The 18,379-nt window shown below is 45.6% G+C and overlaps 1 protein-coding gene across 1 annotated transcript in view; it reads right to left on the reverse strand.

The window, feature by feature from the left end:
- Positions 1-18,379, reverse strand: part of afg2a (AFG2 AAA ATPase homolog A) — a 95,301-nt gene that overhangs the window by 46,186 nt on the left and 30,736 nt on the right. The window lies entirely within an intron of this gene.

The following is an 18,379-nucleotide window of genomic DNA, read 5'->3' on the forward strand; positions in this document are numbered from 1 at the left end:
GGGGGACTGAAGGAATGAGACACGACTGCTCGACTCTACCAACTGCAGCGCCGTCTCCGGGGATTTGGCAGCGTGCTTGCAGAATGATGGATCGTACGCTAGTTTGTGAGCTAGTTCACTTCCCTTATTGACTGGGATTGTGTTGAATCCCTCCCATGCAGCCGCGCTCCAGAGGACTGATGAAGTGACTGGGCTCTGTGTATTTTCCAGAAAGGATACTGGACACTTCCTGCCGTCGCCGATCCATCAAAAAAAAAGCGATTGTTTTATAGCGCCTCGCAAACAATAAACATCAGGCGCCTCAATCATCTCCTTTCTGCATGTCCTGAAATACACAAATGTAGAAATCCCCCAACTAGTGAATGACAAATGTTGACAGATAAAATGCGTTTTAGTAAACAACAGCTTTAACATTTCAGGAAAACTTAAAGAGGATGTTTAAGTGTCATTAATGGAACCAGTGCCTTCCCCTGAGCTTTCAAGTTCAGACTCTACAGGACACATACAATGATTTTCTCCCATTTTTTTCCCATTAAACAGGACAAAAAAAAAAAAGACCCTGAAAACTATATTCGTCGAAACTCCCCCCCGCCCCCCATACCAATAAACACATTGTAAAATGTCAGCTTCCCAAGCCAGAGATGGCAATAACAAAGTCTTGACAGGAAAAGTGGCGACACACAAAGCTACATTTCGAGCTGAGAATGGCCCCGGGGGGGGGGGGGGGGGGGGGGGGGGCTTCAGCCAACAGTCGATCAAGGTCTGGAGCTATTAGTCCGAGCAGGCGGGTGGATGTGGGGGGGGGGGGGGGGGGGGAGCTGGGATCGGTCCTGTGGCAGCAGCATCGAGTGCCTCTTCCTCAGGCCGTCTCTGTAAGTAATTGGTCTGGTAGTTAGCCACAGTTAAGAACCTCCTCAGCCGACCCTGAGGGCTGAACCGCGAGCAACGCTGTCATTACTGGGCTCCCTTTGAAGATGAGTCTGACCATTCGTTACGCTCTTCAAGACGTTCCTCTGGAGGAGCCCAACATGGCTGCTGGTGACAAACCTTGAATAAAGAATACTATTGACATATCATATTTTTAAATAGCTTTCAGTCAAATCCTAAGAAATTTGCCCTTAACAACGGCTGCTCCATGTAACGCCAACACAATATAGACAGACAAAATAAAGATAAAGACATCAATAAACAGTCCTGTCTTTAAGATGAAGGAAGAATGCAACTTAACTTAAATGAAAAGATCAAAAAGAAAATGTAAATTCTGCATATAGAAGCATTGATAAACTTTTTAACATTTAGTTTTATGGATAAATTGATTGAGTCGCAAATGTTTATAGTGTTGGAATTTAACAGTATTCACATTTTATTACAGATTTTTGTTTAATGCTTTATGCTATTAAAGTAGAAAAACACTCAGTAGTGCCAAGGCCCAAGTGCCCACTTTAATTTCATCTAGCTGAAATAAATTTCACACACTTCTCGATATCAGTCCCATAAATGTGCCAGATATTTTCCTTCAACATCAATGCATTAAACCCTGGGACATTGGGAAAATGTCCTATGTCACAATTGTTGACAAAGTGGAATAAGAAATCCTGGATCAGCCCCAAAATTTAATGGGTTCTCCCCTGATGCACATCGCATCCTTTCAAAGAGTTTCATGGGAATCCATCCAGCAGTTTTTGTGTAATGACACAAACAAACAAACAAACACACAAACAAACAAACAAACGCACGCTGTGGTAAACTCCTTGGCCGAGGGAGTGATGTGAACCAGCGGCTGCGGGATGGAAAGCAGCGAGCACAGAATCTTCTCTCACTGCTCGAGGTTTACACACGACTTTTGTATCGGGGCCTCTGACACTTTCAATTCAAGCCAATGACAGTTCAACACCCCGAAAAATGAATTATGCCACGATAAAATGTCCACACTCACACTTACAAACAGTAAACGTTGGCAAGTGGCTGCCTCATGTCCCTCAGAAAGAACAAGTAGTCCAAAGACATGTGTCACGACCCGCTCTCTATAAATACACACATGGTGGGCCAATAACCACAAAACATGCCACAAGAAAGAATTGGTCCTTTGCAGCGACCGCGGAGGAGGAGGAGGAAGCCGTCCTGCAGCTCCGCTTCGAGCTGGTCTCAAATCAGCACTCGGGAGGGAGGGAGCAAAACACATGTTAGCTATGTTATGGTTAGAATTAGCATCCCTGGTTCTCGACGGATGTGGGCTTGATCCCTTTGGCCTCCAGGCTCAATCAAGTCAATCTAAAATTAGTGGGCTGCCGGAAGACAGATAATTCCCCCATGATTGTGGAGAAGGAAAAACATTGAGGAAAAGCAAACACACGGTGGGGGGGGGACGTGGAGAGTGGGGCTGCTCCGGAGTATAGACGGAGCCCAGTGGTGGAGTCACCGAAAACCAGTGACAGGTGCAGCGACCAGCAGTTGCCAATAGACACAGTGGTGCTAAAAATACACCGAGGACAGGAATGGGAAAGCTCCATGTGTTTACAGCTGTTGGCGTTCTGGTTTTTAATGCCAGGGAACTGAATGTTAAAACTATAATATATGACTGAGTGGCTTTGTCCTTTATTAGACGAGGTTAAATGAATAACACATTCAGCGAGGACTGGCGGTTGATGCACATAGCAAAATACGGGTTTTGAATTAATAATCCGTATTTTAAAAAGGGTTTCTCTTCAATGGCAGTTGAATCTAATCTAAGAGAATCCAGTTAATTGTCAGCAGTGTTGGTTCATTAAGGACCAGGCTGCACTTTGAAGGGTGGAAACCGACAGCAAATTCGTCATGAACCAGGCAACTCTCGAGTGGGCTCCGACCAGGGGACGAGAACAGCCACCTCTTTGTTTATGGCCTATAACTGTCGCCCTATGGCGAACAATGTGGCAAAACCTGACAGGCAAATAAAGGCCGTCTGCCCACTAATTACAGAGGCTCAGGGGCCGTTAGTCCTCCTTCAACATGCAAATCACATCAGACTAGGGGACAGTTGGCTCCTTTGGACACATGTGCAACTCCTGAAGTCCTTGCTTTGTGGACGTCTGTTCCTGCGAAGGGTCAGCACTCAATACTTTGTGTAAAACAATTCAATTAAATAAAGTTACCAGGAAGAAAGAGTTAGAAGATTTTAGTGTTTTTTCAATGTTGAAGTTTGCATGTAACTCCTGTTTCGGCAGAATGTCCTTGACTGTTTACCTCCAACTAGGAGAGTACTGTGTTTACCATCTGTGCATTTGTTTGTTTGTTTTGGTTTTTCTCACTAGAGAAGTGATTTCTACGAAACTTGGTGAAAGGATAAGAACTTCAGCCAAGAAAAACTAAATCCATTTTACATGGATCCCAGAGCCCAGGTCCTTGTTTTAAACAATCAGGAATTCAAACAGGACTGATTTAATTGGATTAAATTGGACTGTTGGGCCTTGGACTGATTGACCTTCTAGTTCAACATGTATTTTTGACTTGAATCTACTGATATATATATATAATAATTGAAGCATATGATTATAAGAGCTATATTAAAATTTAAAAAGAACACTGCAGCCTTGGCTGCTGATGTCATTGGCTTCTCACCAGTTTTGTTTTGTCTCTCAAAAAAGGAAAAGGGCCACAAGAACTCTGTTGTGCTGTGTTATCCTGTTTTGTACATTTCCTGAAATCCAAGGTGTAGGCTGCAGGAAAGTCTCCGATGGTGAGGGAAGGTCAGCCTTCAGCGTTAGAGGTTTGGAAAAACCATTAGGCGGAATGGAAGGGAACAGACAAGTTATTTCCTCTCTAGTTTTTCTCTCCATCATTTGAGAAAGGAGTTGGGGTCGGAGGGACTTTTCTCCTCCTCGGAGTGAGTGTCACAGTCACTGCTGGGAAGACAAGAGGATCCAGTGCTCATGAAAACACGTCTGCCTCTTGTCTGTTTCCTGGTTTTAACTACTAGTGCGTCACAAAAGTTACATAATTCAAACAATTGGATTAATTCCCAATAGCAACCTAAATTAATACAACTGGAGGAAATCAATAAAAATCCCAAAATAGGTCTTATCAAGTGTGTGTGTGTGTGTCGATCATTGTGGCTCCTGTTCAGAGGTTACGCAACAGCTCAAGGTGAAGTTGCCAAGAGGTGTTAGGTAATCACATGTAAAACAATGAGTAAGAAATAGAATCAGGAAGCTGAGATTTATATAAAACAGCCCCCTCAAAGTCTCCTGTGATAAGATTTGATGTCAGACTGACTCAGGAATAAATACTGAAACCGTTCAGGTTCCTCGTCTGGGAAACAATGTCCACCGAGCGGCTTTAATCACATAGCAACAATGGCAGGGAAATATTTGAATAGATTTGTGATTCTCTGGCTCGCTTTGGATCCTATTTCTGGGATTCCTTCCTTCGTAGTCAGCCACAAAAACAGAAACCGCTGCGTGTATCCTCCTCATCTTACAATAAGTGCATGAAAGACAAGTGCTCGCAGTCCCTCTGCCAAAGGAACACCATGACTCTGGCCCCGGCCCTTTTGTGAGCCCAGTGTTCAGAGCGGCCCTGTGGCTTTCCTCAGGTGCTCAATGTTTCCCTGCAGCTCTCCAAAGCAAGCGTATTGGTTAACCACCCAAACCACTCAGGCATAATGCAATCTCCGATTCACAACACACAGAATGTATTGGCAGCCGTCCATGGAACCCAATCCAGGAAGGGGAAACATTTCTGCAAACAGACTCTTGTTGAAAACGTCTAATGAATGGTTTCTCGTTTTATTCTGAACGATGTGGAGTCTCCGGGATTTTTTCCAAATTTATCCAGTTTGGGCTTTTTTTTTTGTTTTCCTCATTCCAAACTACCAACAAGGGAGAAGGGGAAGAGAGACAGAGCTGCCTCTGTGCACGAGCACTTTCCAAACACAGAAGGCAGCTGTCCTGGAATGTGCACTGGCGTACAAGCAGCCTCGGAAATTATGGCCCTGGCCCTTGCTAAAGAAAATAAAATTGATGCAATCTGTCGAGCATGCAGCTTTTAATTAGTGGCTTCCGTCTCCTAATTGGTTTCTCTCCGTTTCCCTTCCACCTTAATTCGGGATTGGACCAATTGGCCGTGCTGCATTTAGTGTGCTTTGTTTGTCTAGAGAGAAACCGCACTCCGCAATCAAGACACAGAATGGACATTTCCGAGGGCCGCGAAGGCAAATCCGTGCACAGAGCAGTCGAGCTCGTTCTTTTTTTAATGTCTGCCGTTCTTTTAAAGGAGGAAGTAATTCTCTGTGGGATCAACCAGAGGAAAAAGCCTCTTGTTGTTTTGTAAACATGACATCGCTCTGAGAATGTGGACGAATGAGGTTTTTACATTCTTTGCATTCAGGATATCGATTTTCAAACAGAGTGACAGTTGGACAAGCTTCGTTCCTTGATTACCAACATGACAGGCGCAGTTGTGAGGTCAAAGGTCGGTCCCACACTCAAACTGCAGATCCTCGTACAACGTTGTTCACATGCAACACATTTATTTAACGCTCCTGAGAAGAAAAAATACAGCTCCATTCATGTGGAAGCCAGATTCTTTTGTCAATGCAATAAGGGCTCTTCATAACGTCCTGTGGAAAGTGCATTATCTCAACGCAAATGTTTACCCATGACCTAACAACAGAGTCATGTTTATTGCACGCAACAAAAGCCGACTGTGAGTGAAAATACACAGGAGATTACAAAGCTCGAGCTCACTGTGGTATGTTTATAGCCGGGTTTATGGTCTTTTAGTGGTTTCGTGTCAGAGCGCAGACGAGTCAACACTCCCCATGTAGCTTTTCATTCAAGGTGTGCGAGCGTTGTGCAGGTGAGACAAGGACGGGCGTCTCTCAGCTGTCGTGTGTGATGACGAGTCTTTGCGTTGGTGAAACAGCTGGAGAGCAGCTCTGAGACGGTCGAGGCACCCGAGCGAGGGAGCGCTGCAGGTTGCAAAACACACCGCTTGAGTCGATAACGCCCGATTGAGCTCTTTTTTCCCCCCAAACAACCGCTGCTGGACTTTGGGTGCGCTGGAGAGATAAGTGTGGGAAAGGACGAGAAAAAAGACAGCATCAGAAAACAAGGACAGAGGAGACGGAGATAAAGGAAGTGGGAAAAGAGAGCAACAAGCAAACGAGTCGGCCGCTGACGGCTCACAGCTCCGGCTCTCAGGAGCAATCAGCCGGAGGTCAGGGACAGGTCTGGTTGCCTGGCACTGCTGGACTCTCCCTCACAAACACATGCACACATTCCCCGTGTCATCCTCTCTCATGTTTACTGTTTCCAACGGCCAACAAACACATCATCCAGTAACTGGGGCAACTTGGCAAAAATTCTCTCCGGTGCAGGAAACCCATTCTCCACACAAGTGGTGCAACTGGTGGTAAAGGTCGGACTGATATTACTTGAATGTGATTTGTTGGTTTTCCTTTTGGTGTTTTAAAACTAACGATTAAGGAATATTTTATCTGTAATGAGTGGCTTGGATATTTCTCATCTGTCCACTAACACTATCCAGAGGCGTCTTAAATTCTCACGCCAGATGAAATCTTTTTTTTATTTCTTCGTGTGACGCATCTTTCTAAAGCTGGATTAAACTCAGAATGAAACAAACACGTGACTCTATTTCTGGAAGTCAAAACAACATGTAGCTGGGCTCCATCGAGCATCCGCGGGCGTAACATAATCCCATGCAACAAGACACAGATCGCCCATGGATGTAAGTGGTGCCTGAATTATGGGGGGCCTGAAAGTAAGGGAGGAAAGATTGGGATGGGGGGGCAGGGGGGGCAGCAGGATAATAAAGATGATGTAGATACGAGAAATGGAAGGAGAGGAAATGGAGGGGGGGAGGGAGTGCAAGAAAGAGAGGACAGAGTTGAGAGTTAGTCCATTCCACTTTCTGTCTGTTACTAGTCGGTTTAAAGCTCAAACGACCCTCTCTCTTTCTTTCTCTTTCTCTCTCTCTATCTCTCTCTCTCTCTCTCTCTCTGTCTGTTTACAATTACTGTGCCGCGAATGAATCTTCCACGAATGACCACTCAACTGGCAGCCCTGACTAGTCAGGAACAAGGGAGCTATTAGTGGAGGAACTGAGGAAGGAAGGAAGAGGGGAAAGCCAAAGGGAAGGCAGTCCAGCTCAGAGGCCCACAGAGGGGGAGGAGGGGGAGGGAAGGAGGGAGGGAGCAAGGGGGGGACGGCTTAGATGAGGAGGGAAGGAGAGAAGTGCAGAGGGATCAGTGGCGGGCGATCGAGAAGGAGGGATCAGCCACATCTCCCCGGGGCCATCCGCTCATCACAGGCAAAGATCCCAGAGGAGGAGGAGGTGAAGGAGGAGGTGGAGGAGAAGGTAGCATCCTCTCATCCCCCCCCCTGGCCAGCAAGAAGAGGAGATGAAAGAGATTAGTTCTGGGCTCTGGCCTCTGGTGGACAGTGGACCAGGCAGCCTCCTGAGATCCTTTCATTTCTCAGGCTACAAGATTTAGGACGGGACCTCCTGCTGCCCTTTGACTCAGGATATACACGAGAGTCTTCTGTGGGTGTGACACGCACTCAACCCCCCCCCCCACACACACACACTAACACACCCAAGTCAAGGTTTTCTCAGGCATGAGAGCATTTCTGGGGACTTCCTGAAAGACATAAATTACTTTGACTTCAGAGATGACAAGTAGAAAAAAAGCAGTTTTCTGCAAAACATCAGGACTCGACATTAAGGCTTGCCTGCTTATTGGGGACAAGTGGATTTTTTTGTAGGGAAGACAGAAGAGAAATTAACATGCAAACTGGAAATTAAAGTGAAAAAAGTGTAATTAAGGCTCAAAATACAGATGTAAAACAAATAGAATCACAGAATCGGTCCCAAAGACAAGTGGACAAATGTCTGGACAAGCCAAAGTTGCATTTATCGAAAAAAAGAAGTGCCTCAAAAAGTTGAGGTCACACTCAGACACCCAGAGCAGCCCCCCCCCCCCGTCCCACGGAGCAGCCGCCTTTCACACGGTCATTCATCAAACCGAGGCTGCGTAAGAGGAAATGAAGTGACACCGCACCGTCGTCCTCTTTCCAAAGCATCTGCCAAGTCCCAGCTGCAGAGCCACAAGGCCTCAAAGACCTCAGACGTGTCCCTGTCTTACTTTATTGTTCCGTCTTTACCTGACCTCCGGGGCCGAGCTGGGCCTTTATCAAAAGGTTTCCCCTTTTAAAATCATCCACACATTTCAAATAGTCAAAGAAAACCCGGCTGGCGTCTTCTGTCAGCAGATGAGATCATAACTTTATGGTAAAGAGGTCTGTCACAACAGATCCTTATACAAAACTACTGTCTTCTTAGATAACCAATAACCAAAAACCATAAGAATAAGAACTCTAATGAAACGTGGAAGTAATTCTACATTTGTGGGTTTCAGCTTCTCAAATATCAAGATATGCTGCTTTTTAAAGTTTCATATCATTGCTTGGTAGGAAACTATTTTAAGGGTCAGCAAACAATTTGTGAATAACGCAAATAACGAGTTGGAAACATTTTGAAGAGATTAGTGGATAACCGTTCTCTGCAGCCCCGACTTGACTCTACAACGAAAACCAGGAGAACATCTCACAGCGTCCAGAGGAATCTACTTAACCACAAGCTTAACCAAAGCTGATATGTACACACGTAGAGCTGCTCCGGTATATGGAAACTCTACTCCTGCTCTGTCTGACAGGCAAATGGTCCTCTTCACAGAAGGGCCGGGTGGGATTGATTTCATTTCAGCTACAATGGGTAACTCAAAGCTTGATGAGGACGACTGAAGCCGGTGGAGGATATACATTGGGATACCGTTACTCCCCCGGCCGGACCGGCGCGCCTCTGGAGTTACTGCGGAAAATAAATAGCCCATTTGTTAAGCCATTGTCCGAACACAGCACCGGACCCTGCTGAGGAGGACAAATCCTGCTTTTTAACAGAGGAACTGATTCTAGCTCCTTCTGCAACGTAAACCGAACACCTTCCTCCAACACCCAGTTCAAATCCCCCCCCCCCCCCCCCCTCATAACTTACACCTTATCCACTTGTAAGGAGATCGTAATGTGGACGCTGGGATCCCCGGAACAGCGAGCCAGGCTCAGGGGGCTTCAGCAGGGGATATTTGGGAACATACAAAGGGAGTATTATTTGATGCCCACCCCCCAGAGCTGGCCCCCTACAAGCTTCTATTCTGAATGTGGATCTGACTGTATACTCATGGTGGCCGATGATGACTCCTTCCTGATCCCCTGGTTTTTTTTTTACACAGTGAGACAAAGCCGGCCGGTTAATTTGCTTTCATGTGGCGGAGAGATTAACCAGCTACATTAACTGTTAAGTCATGTTGTTAAGTCATTTGCTCTGTGTTGTAATTCGACTGTGTGCTGAGGGGAAGATGAGTTGTTTCAGGTACTTGTGAGGCAGGAGGGTCAGTTAGATTCATGAGTTTCAAGGGCCAATCAGACTCGTTATTACACTGACAAATGATTTCCTCATATTGTCACAAGTAAAACAATAGAAATACAGCATTCACCTAATTGATGAGATCGATGAGTGTTCAATCAGCTTGTTATCCAATCAGCAAAGCAGCCGGTCGGTTCTTTCTATCATATAAATGTCAGCCTGCAGCCTAACTAACCAACTGCTGCAACGCTGGAGGATCTTCCACCCACGACACAGAAAGACTGAAGACAAACGAACAGAGGATGAAAGAATAAGCTGAAAAAGTAACAATGAAGAGGGACACTCGTAAAAAAGAGGAGAATACTGTGTCTCGAGGAGAAAGGGGGGGGGGGGGGGGTCTAGCTGCAGCATTTATGAGAATAAACGAGATTTCCTGAACTGAGAGCATTCCAAGGGCGCCGGTGGTCTCGGCTTGCCAAGAGGCAAGACGACACATGCTGGAGATGTCTGCCAGGTAGCAGAGCACAAAGAGCCCTCATTTCCTCCCTGTCCCTCCTTCCCTCCCTCCCTCCCTCATCCCCGTCCTCCCCCACCACACACACAAACACACACACACACACACACACACCTCCACCGCCATCATCCTCATGTCTTTCTCCCTCTTGATCACCAAAACACAGGAGCAGCTGACGGAAGTCTGCTGATTTGTAAATGACGAGTTATACTTCTTCTTGTCAGAGCATTTTGTCAAGTAGAAGCACTGGAAATAAACACACAAACACACACACACACATCGCTGGACTGTAAGAGGTCTCTCATTTTGTTTTACTTCCACTCTTTATAGCGTCTGTATGGATAATACGTATTCCAACTGTTTCAGAACTGCTTTTTAACTGTGCGTTATAAATTACAATCGCGAAAAAATAATGTATCGTGTTATAGAAAGTTTTTCTTCAACTTTCTTCCACCAAGTTAAAATATTTTTACGGGTATTGAGGTTGTTATTTTGTTGGCGTCTGGTCGGATCGGAGGCTTTCTTTGCAGCGTATTCTTGGATGCACACATGTGAAAGCCGATCCTAATACAGCCCTTGAAGTTTGATACTTGCCTGGGGATCCTGCCCCCCCCCCAATGCTCACAAACACACACACACATGCACACAGCTTCCCAGAGCTCATGCATCCCTAGGTGGTATCCCGTTACGTGCTCGAAGACACACACACATACACACACACACACTTTTTGTTTTCTTTTGCCACTGTAGCTTCACTGAGCCACAAGCCAAAACTCTCACTGTGCCTTCTCATCACTGCGTCTCAGCAACACAACCAGGGCAGGAAATACTTTGAATACTCTGAAAAACAGGAACCGTGCTCAACCAAAGAAGAAGAAGAAGAGAGAGACACTAGAGCTAACTGGTGGCTGATATTGACAAACTGAATTTTGAACAGTGTGTCCTAGATGCTGAGGTAAACTCAGAGAGATGACAGTGAGTAAGTGGAGGAACACTGACAGCGGTGTGGGTAGTATGGACGGCTCAGCTCCGCTCCAGCAGGACACCCTGTACTGTGGCAGCGAGGCCCTGTTCAGAACTGTGCAGTCAGGAAAAAACAGTGAATACGCTCTAATCCTTTAAGACAGCACCAATAGAGATTCCATCATGCTTGGCTCGTCACGAGAGGAAAGCAAAGCTTGGGAGATGATAACGTCGGTCCAACACAAAATAAAATATGGCCTGTTTTGACTGGGTGGCTTATGGCTGCTCTTCTAGCTAAGGGCTGCTTCCTGTCGAGGGGAGGCACGGCTCAGGTGGAGGTTTCTGCCAAAGAAAAGACAAAACAAAAGGTATTCACGCAGCGAAGCTCTGGAGGATCCCGCGATGCCCTCGTGTGAGGCCACGAAACAAAGGCCGAGGTGTTCCGAGTGTTGAAGGGAGGATTTCTCCGCTTCAGTCCTAATGTACAGTCTTAATGGAAGAAGGATTTAAGAGGAATTCATGTGAGTAACTAACATAACGTACATTAAATGCGTCCTATGGGGTTAGCACAGGGGGTTTCTTACCTGCCTCTGCCAAGAAGGTTCTGTGTTCACCCCTGTGCGTTTGTGTATTTTATTATCAGCAGGATTACGCAAAAACTCCAGGATGGATTTCCACGAACTTGGTGGAAGGACGGGACGTGAGCCAAACAAAGAACTCTGAATCTTTTGGAACAAAACCAGAACAACGGGGCAGATCCAGGAATCTTTATAATAACTTACTGAAAAGTTATTTGAAATGACAGAGAAACCTGAATCAACTTAAACCCAACAGCAATTACATGAAGCTCCAGGTATCAATGTTTCCAAAGTCAAGAACAATTAAATGTATTCATAATTAGAACAATAATTAAAACATGTGTCGATGTCAGCTGCTCAAACGTGAGGTTTGTATATTAAACATCTTGATTTTCTATGATACAACACATTTCTTTGGACTCTGTGAAGATCAAAAGATGAATTGACCTTGAAGACAATCGTTACCACATGAAACATCATAATGAGCTGCATGGAGATCCCGGGGCATCAAAGTCAATTTAATTTTTCTTTCAAAGTGATTTACAACTTATTTGACACTTTCTCAGCGGTGGTGAGGTGGGAACCCCCCCCACCTTTCTGGTTCACCAGGCAGGTGATAACAAAAGCATAAATCATTTGCAAAACACCGCTGATTAAGATCTGGGATACCAGCATGCAAGCATACATGAATGGAAAGCCACAAACACACACATGCACACAGACAAACACACACACACTGATGTGAGCTGTGAATGCAAAAGAGAGAGAAGGAGACGGAGGAGAGGAGAAAAAAAAGAGAATCAAAGCTGCTCTTAGCTTATGCCTGGATATTTACCGAGCGGCCCACTAATTACAGTCTGGAGGAATTCAACTGTGATTACAATTAGCAAGGTCCAGACTCGGCTAGGAAAACACTGGCAGATGTTCAGGCCACTTTAACTGGCTCGATGTTGGGTTCTGACTCTGGACGACTCCCAGTCGGCCGACGAGCGGCTGCATGAATTAATTCACCTTATAATTTCCGTGTTCTTGTTAGAAAGAGAAACGACAGACGCACTGCAGTTGTGTGTCTGAAATAAAAATATAAAGTGGAAGAAGCAGTTCTGATCCGTTTAGCTGGAATAAATGTGGAGGTTTTGTGGGTCTGCGGAAACGAGCACAGCCTACACTTATGATGGCGACCGTAAAATAGTCACATGCTGCACGGTTACAGCACTACTTTGTGTTACTGGAAGTATGCTAGCGCACAAGACCACACGACTGGGAAGGCTCATAAAATACCTCACGAGGCCTCGCGCTTTATCCTCATGTTTCAGTGACATACTCTACATCATGCGGCAGAGCTGCGTTTCACTGAATGACAGGAATAGTGCACAGGACGAGCAAATGACTGCTGAACTGAGAGAGACGGCTTGAAAACGTGGAGTCGCCGCACGGCACTTAGTATCGTTATGCAGCCGTAATAAAATAATACAGCATGAAGGGTTCTTTCAGACGTAAGTCAGATTTTCAGGCTGTTTTTATGTGGTAGGAATTTATTTAGTGTGACATGTTTCCTGCTCTTGCCAACCGCAAGAAATGACTCCATGTGATGTTGAGCCATCATTTTTCTTTAATCACAATTACAGAACTGCGCTCGGTAAGAAGCGAAGCCCAAACTACACGTTTCTCACTTTGTCCACGAAGAGAGGCAGCTTTGTGCAGATTAATATAGAAAATAAGACTTTGTATTTATCTCTAATCTATCAGTATTGAATATAATTGTCAGAAGAACTGACCCATGTCAAGTTTGGCACCATCTCCTGTTCAGACGCCACACTACAGCTGGTTTTCAGAGGGAAGAGCAAAGGGGAGAAACACTAAAACACCAGATAATAGAGAAGATGTTTCAGATCTGCTGGTTGCACTGCTGGAGGATGAGAGAACAAAAGAAAGAATACGACTTTGTTTAGATCCTGAGATCCATGCTGAGACGCACAGAGAAACTGACAGAAGTAATATCTATTTAAAAACTCTAAATGTACTCTAAGACTCTATCTGTGCTTCGTGGTTTATAATATCATCTTTTTGTGGTTTCTTATTAATCCGGAGGGAAGGCGTTAAACCCCAGTTATTTGTTGAGACTCTTGCAGCATCACGGTAACGCGCCTGCGGAGCTGTTTGCTGACTCCAGCTGGATTCTGGCACAATTTCACCCACAACAAAGTGAATGAAACGGAGATAGAATCTGTTCAGTGGGTGGGCCACTCTGCTCAGGCCTGTCGGGACTCGAACCGTCGGTGCAGTTACACTTTAACATTATTTATATTTACTAAATAACTGTTTGAAAAGCACTTGGGCGCAGAGGAAGACGGTATCTGGTGTTTTGTCTCCCGTGATGATTGGTGAATCCCAAGTGAAAATGTTTGTAACTTCTGAAGGTAACTTTAACTGTGGACAGTGGATCAGGTGCTTTTAGAACATGCGTGGGAGTCTGGACAGTTTCCTGAAATGTACTGGAGCGGCTGAATGTGTCACCTGAATCGTTCTGGAAGATCTCCAGACCCAGTGTGCCGGACACTTTCCAGAGTTCATGTCTGAAATGTATTTGTTGAAAGCAATGAATGCAAAAAAGCAAAATAAGCAGTGTTGAAACAAACTACTGATGGTAGCTTGTAGTTTCAAACGTGCATTAAATAATTCATGAAGCAGAAATGTCTGTTTTCATCGAGCTTCTCCAAATTGAAGATTTGCTGCTCTAGTCTGTTTCGGGTTTGGAGCAATTGAAAGATTTCATTCTGGCTCGAGGAAACTGGAGATTAGGTGGGACTCATCTCTTTTTCTTACAAACCAATGTTATACACAACATATCTAGTGTAAAAGCTGAGTAGATGTATCTTGTTAACTGCTTATCTACTGTTTTCTTCTCAAGCAGAATGAAGCCAAAGTTATTTTAAAGTCCCTCGCGGATATTTGGTCTTTTCTATAAACTCTGATTCTATGGCCTCCGTTTTGTTTTGGGCCCTTGATCTAATAAGAGCCCAGTTGGCAACTTGTGATCCCAAACAAAGACCCATCTGCTTCTTATTTTCTCAACTGTAAGTAGCCTCGCCTCCTGATAGCTTGAATGAACCTGCGGTAACTGAATAGATCATTCGGGCGGAACGACAAACCGGCGATATCTCTGCTGAGGAATGAGCCACCGAGGGATTCGCAGGAACAAACTGGAAAAAGGGGAAAATGTGGTTTTAGACAAACTTTAAAAGGTACACAGAACGAGCGTCTTGTTTGAGCTTGTGTTTGTGTTTGTGTGGACAAACAGACCGACAGCTGCTCGACAAACACAGCGACAGGGGGCACTTCCTACTCACCAGGCTGGATAAATATATTCCTGGTGGTGCTAATCAATCACCACAGCCGGGGTCATGGTGGGTCAGAGGTGAGCCTGGGTGATTGGTGCAATACAAAGGAAAGAGGAAGTGTAAAAAGGTGGAGGGGCTCAGTGGGAGGTGGAGGTGGGGGGTGGGGTGTCTTGGCGACGTGTCATCATGCAGAGGAACGGGCTCGACTGCTCACATGACTCCAGTTGCATCACTTTATACAATTTAATCTACGAAACTTGTAACGGATGTTGTGCAGAGCTTGAAAGGGACATTTTGTGAGTGTGTACTTGTACGCGTCGCACAAAGAAACTGATTATTCTGCAACACATTAATCACTCGCGATACAAAAGCTGTGAGGAAGTACTTTGTGTGCTCGGGTGAAAACTTTTTCGCATCTGTTATCTTTTGTTGTACATTTGTTGAGATACGATTCAGCTGCATTAGTCACGTTGTGTCCTCATGTGGCTGCGGACCTGCTCGTGTGTGTCGATGATGTCATTCACACACACAAGAGGAAGTTTGAGGAGTTGCACAGAATGTTAAAGATGTAAAAGTTCAAAACAAGGGGGAAATTACTTGAGTCCAAATCAAATGAGCAAACAAGCAACAGCACAATATACGTTTCTTATATAGAATTGAAATATAATCCTTTTGTTGATTTGCATAGATGTACCAATAACCATATTATTAAATTTATTCTGTTTGTATGATTTCCTGCAAAAAGTCTTCTTGAATATTTCGAAGGACCTGAACCTGATTAGGGTTTAGAGTCAAACTACTTTGACGTCTTTAAGGTTATTAAATAAAACCACATTATGACATCATGACGCCTCACGGAGAAGCTCAAACTCCAAACAACCGTGTGACTCGGAGAAACAACTCGTCCTGTTGCAGTGGATGAAAGACGGACAGCAGACCTGCTCCTTTCAAACTAAAGTAAACGCCACTCTGCCCCCCCACCCCCCCCTCCGTCAATCAAGCAGCTGAGGCCCCTGGAAGCCTCCTCTGCTCCATCAGGAGCTGACAATGACTTCATTGACACCCGAGCGTCCCATTAATCTTCATTTGTCCCATCATGTCCTGCTATTGGAATGGAAATGGCCGGTGTGAACTGACAGTGGTGGCGGTGGCGAAGGGGGTGGAGGAGGGGGAGGAGGGCGGGTATGGGTGCCAAAACAGTAAAGCTCGGGGGGTGGGGGTGGGGGCTATGTCCATTTGGCAGTTTGCGATCCAAATGCATAAGGCTCACACACACACACACACACACACACACACACACACACACACACACACACACACACACACACACACACACACACACACACACACACACACACACACACACACACACACACACACACACACAGTTGGTCGTGTGGGCAGAACAAGGTAATCTGATTTCTCAGCTGCCCGGGAGACCACTTCCTGAGAAAGGGGGGGGGGGGGGGGTCAGCTTGTGGAAGGATGCCTGGGGTTTCCCATCTGTCCACCCAGGGGCGCGACTCCTACCCTACTGTTAATAGCATTAGCTTCTCTTCTAATGCATCTTTTCACCCTCCCTGATATTCAAACACACAACACACACACACACACAAACACAGACACACACAGACACACACACATATGCAAACACACACTCAGGCGGCGTCTTAGCTGCCATGCCTCTAATGGAGTTTGAAATGAAACGCCAACCAGTTGCAGAGGTGGAGGAAGTCGCTGTCACTGCGCCACCACAGCGATGGATCAATTCTCCACAAGTGGGCTGGCAATGGGGCGGGGGGGTGGAGGTTAGGGGGGAGAGGGGGGTTACCCAAGATTTGTACACGGAGGATTTTTCTCGGAGGAGCATCTCATACGTGCTGATGGATTTGCGGTGAGCAGTTACGAGTTCACATAAAACAGACGTGCCGAACATTTCATGCTTTTCTCCTCAGTTGAGATACACGATCGTAGAAACAGAAAAATAAAAAAGACGCCGATGCAAAAGATGAAAGTGCAGCGGTTCGGCAAACGTTTTAAGATGAATGCACAAGGAAAATATGTCCAATCAGCAACAGGAGCACAGCAAATCATCCACTTCAACTCAGGGCAGCATCCACTTCGTAGGTTTAGCTTTTGAGGAAGATGAATGTGCCATTTTGGAATGAAACGCTTCCTTACAGTTGGTATTTTTAACCTGAGTGAAGGAGGAGACGCAACAACAAGACAAAAGTGGAAGGGAGACAGAGACAGACGGCTGCCGGAGCAGGAGCTTAAGGAGCGCCGGGACATCCTCCTTTCCTGTGTCCCCTCCTGACAAGGCCCAGACGCCCCTCTTTGATCAGCACTCAGGAAATTTCATTAGAACGGAGATGGGAGGATAAGAGACCAAAGAAAGCTTTTGAGGATGGGAAGAGGAAGAGAGGAAGATAAAAGGGTAGGGGAGAAAATAGAAAATGGACAGAGCGCGGTGGAAGAAAGAGACTGATAGTAAGATCCCCCTTTTCTAAGACGGTCATGGAGGACGGCGAAGAAAAGAAGAGGAGACAGATGTTCTCCTCCCACCACCTGTAGTGTGTTTCAAATGAGCCGAGTCAGAGCTGACACCATGAAGCTGGTGTCGGTTTGCATTGGTGCAGATTCACCCTCATTAACAGAGCTTTGGCTATTTTCACCAGTTTCCCAGAGAATAATTCATGGATCTTGATGGAAAAGCATCAGACACCTTTAGAGGACACACAGGTTGAATGAGAAAGTTGTTAATGTTTGACCTTAGTTCGGTATTTAGTCCAAAAATGGAGGCAGCCATTGAAATCCAATGCTAGTTTAGAGTTTGTGAAGGAAGTTAAAGAACGATAGTCTCATTCCAGTAAAAGCAGGATGGACGATCTGCATCTATTCACCGTAGATGAATTTCTGCATAAGAAGAAAACATAAGTGTTCTATTGAGTGATTACATCCATCCATCCATGCTTCAGTTTATCCTCTGAGGGGGTCATGGGGGGAGGGGGGGGGTTCAACCTGGGCACGTCCCCAGCCAATCACAGGGGCCAACACACAGAGACAAACAACCATTCACAGTCAGATTCACACCTGTGGACAATGCAAAGTCTCAAAGATACCAAATCGTTTGTCTTTGGACTTCGTGAGGAAGCCGAAGAACCCGGAGAAAAACGGGAGAACGTGCAAACTCCAGACCTGAAAGGCCTGAGATGAACTGGGACTCAAACTAATAACCCTGCTGCTGTGAGGGGACGGTGCGAACCACTGCCCCCACCTCCAAAAGTGGGTGTTTTTCATTATGAACCACACATTTGAGGAGAAAGGTCTAAATCACTCCAAGCTGGATTTCTACAAATTGTGTTAAGGTTATTCTACCATCAAACACAGTTGCCCTAAAGCAACTCAGTGACATCCTCCAAGCAGCCGGGAGAGAGTCGAGGAAGAAAGGCCGGAGCGAGCGACCTTTAACCTTATCAATCACCCACAACAGAGGCAGGGAGGGCGAGGAGGCGACAAGGGAGACACGCACATCATCTCCCCTAACCTTATCAATTACAGAC

The sequence above is a fragment of the Platichthys flesus genome, chromosome 8 (genome assembly GCF_949316205.1).
Source record: "Platichthys flesus chromosome 8, fPlaFle2.1, whole genome shotgun sequence".
Lineage (NCBI taxonomy): Eukaryota > Metazoa > Chordata > Actinopteri > Pleuronectiformes > Pleuronectidae > Platichthys > Platichthys flesus.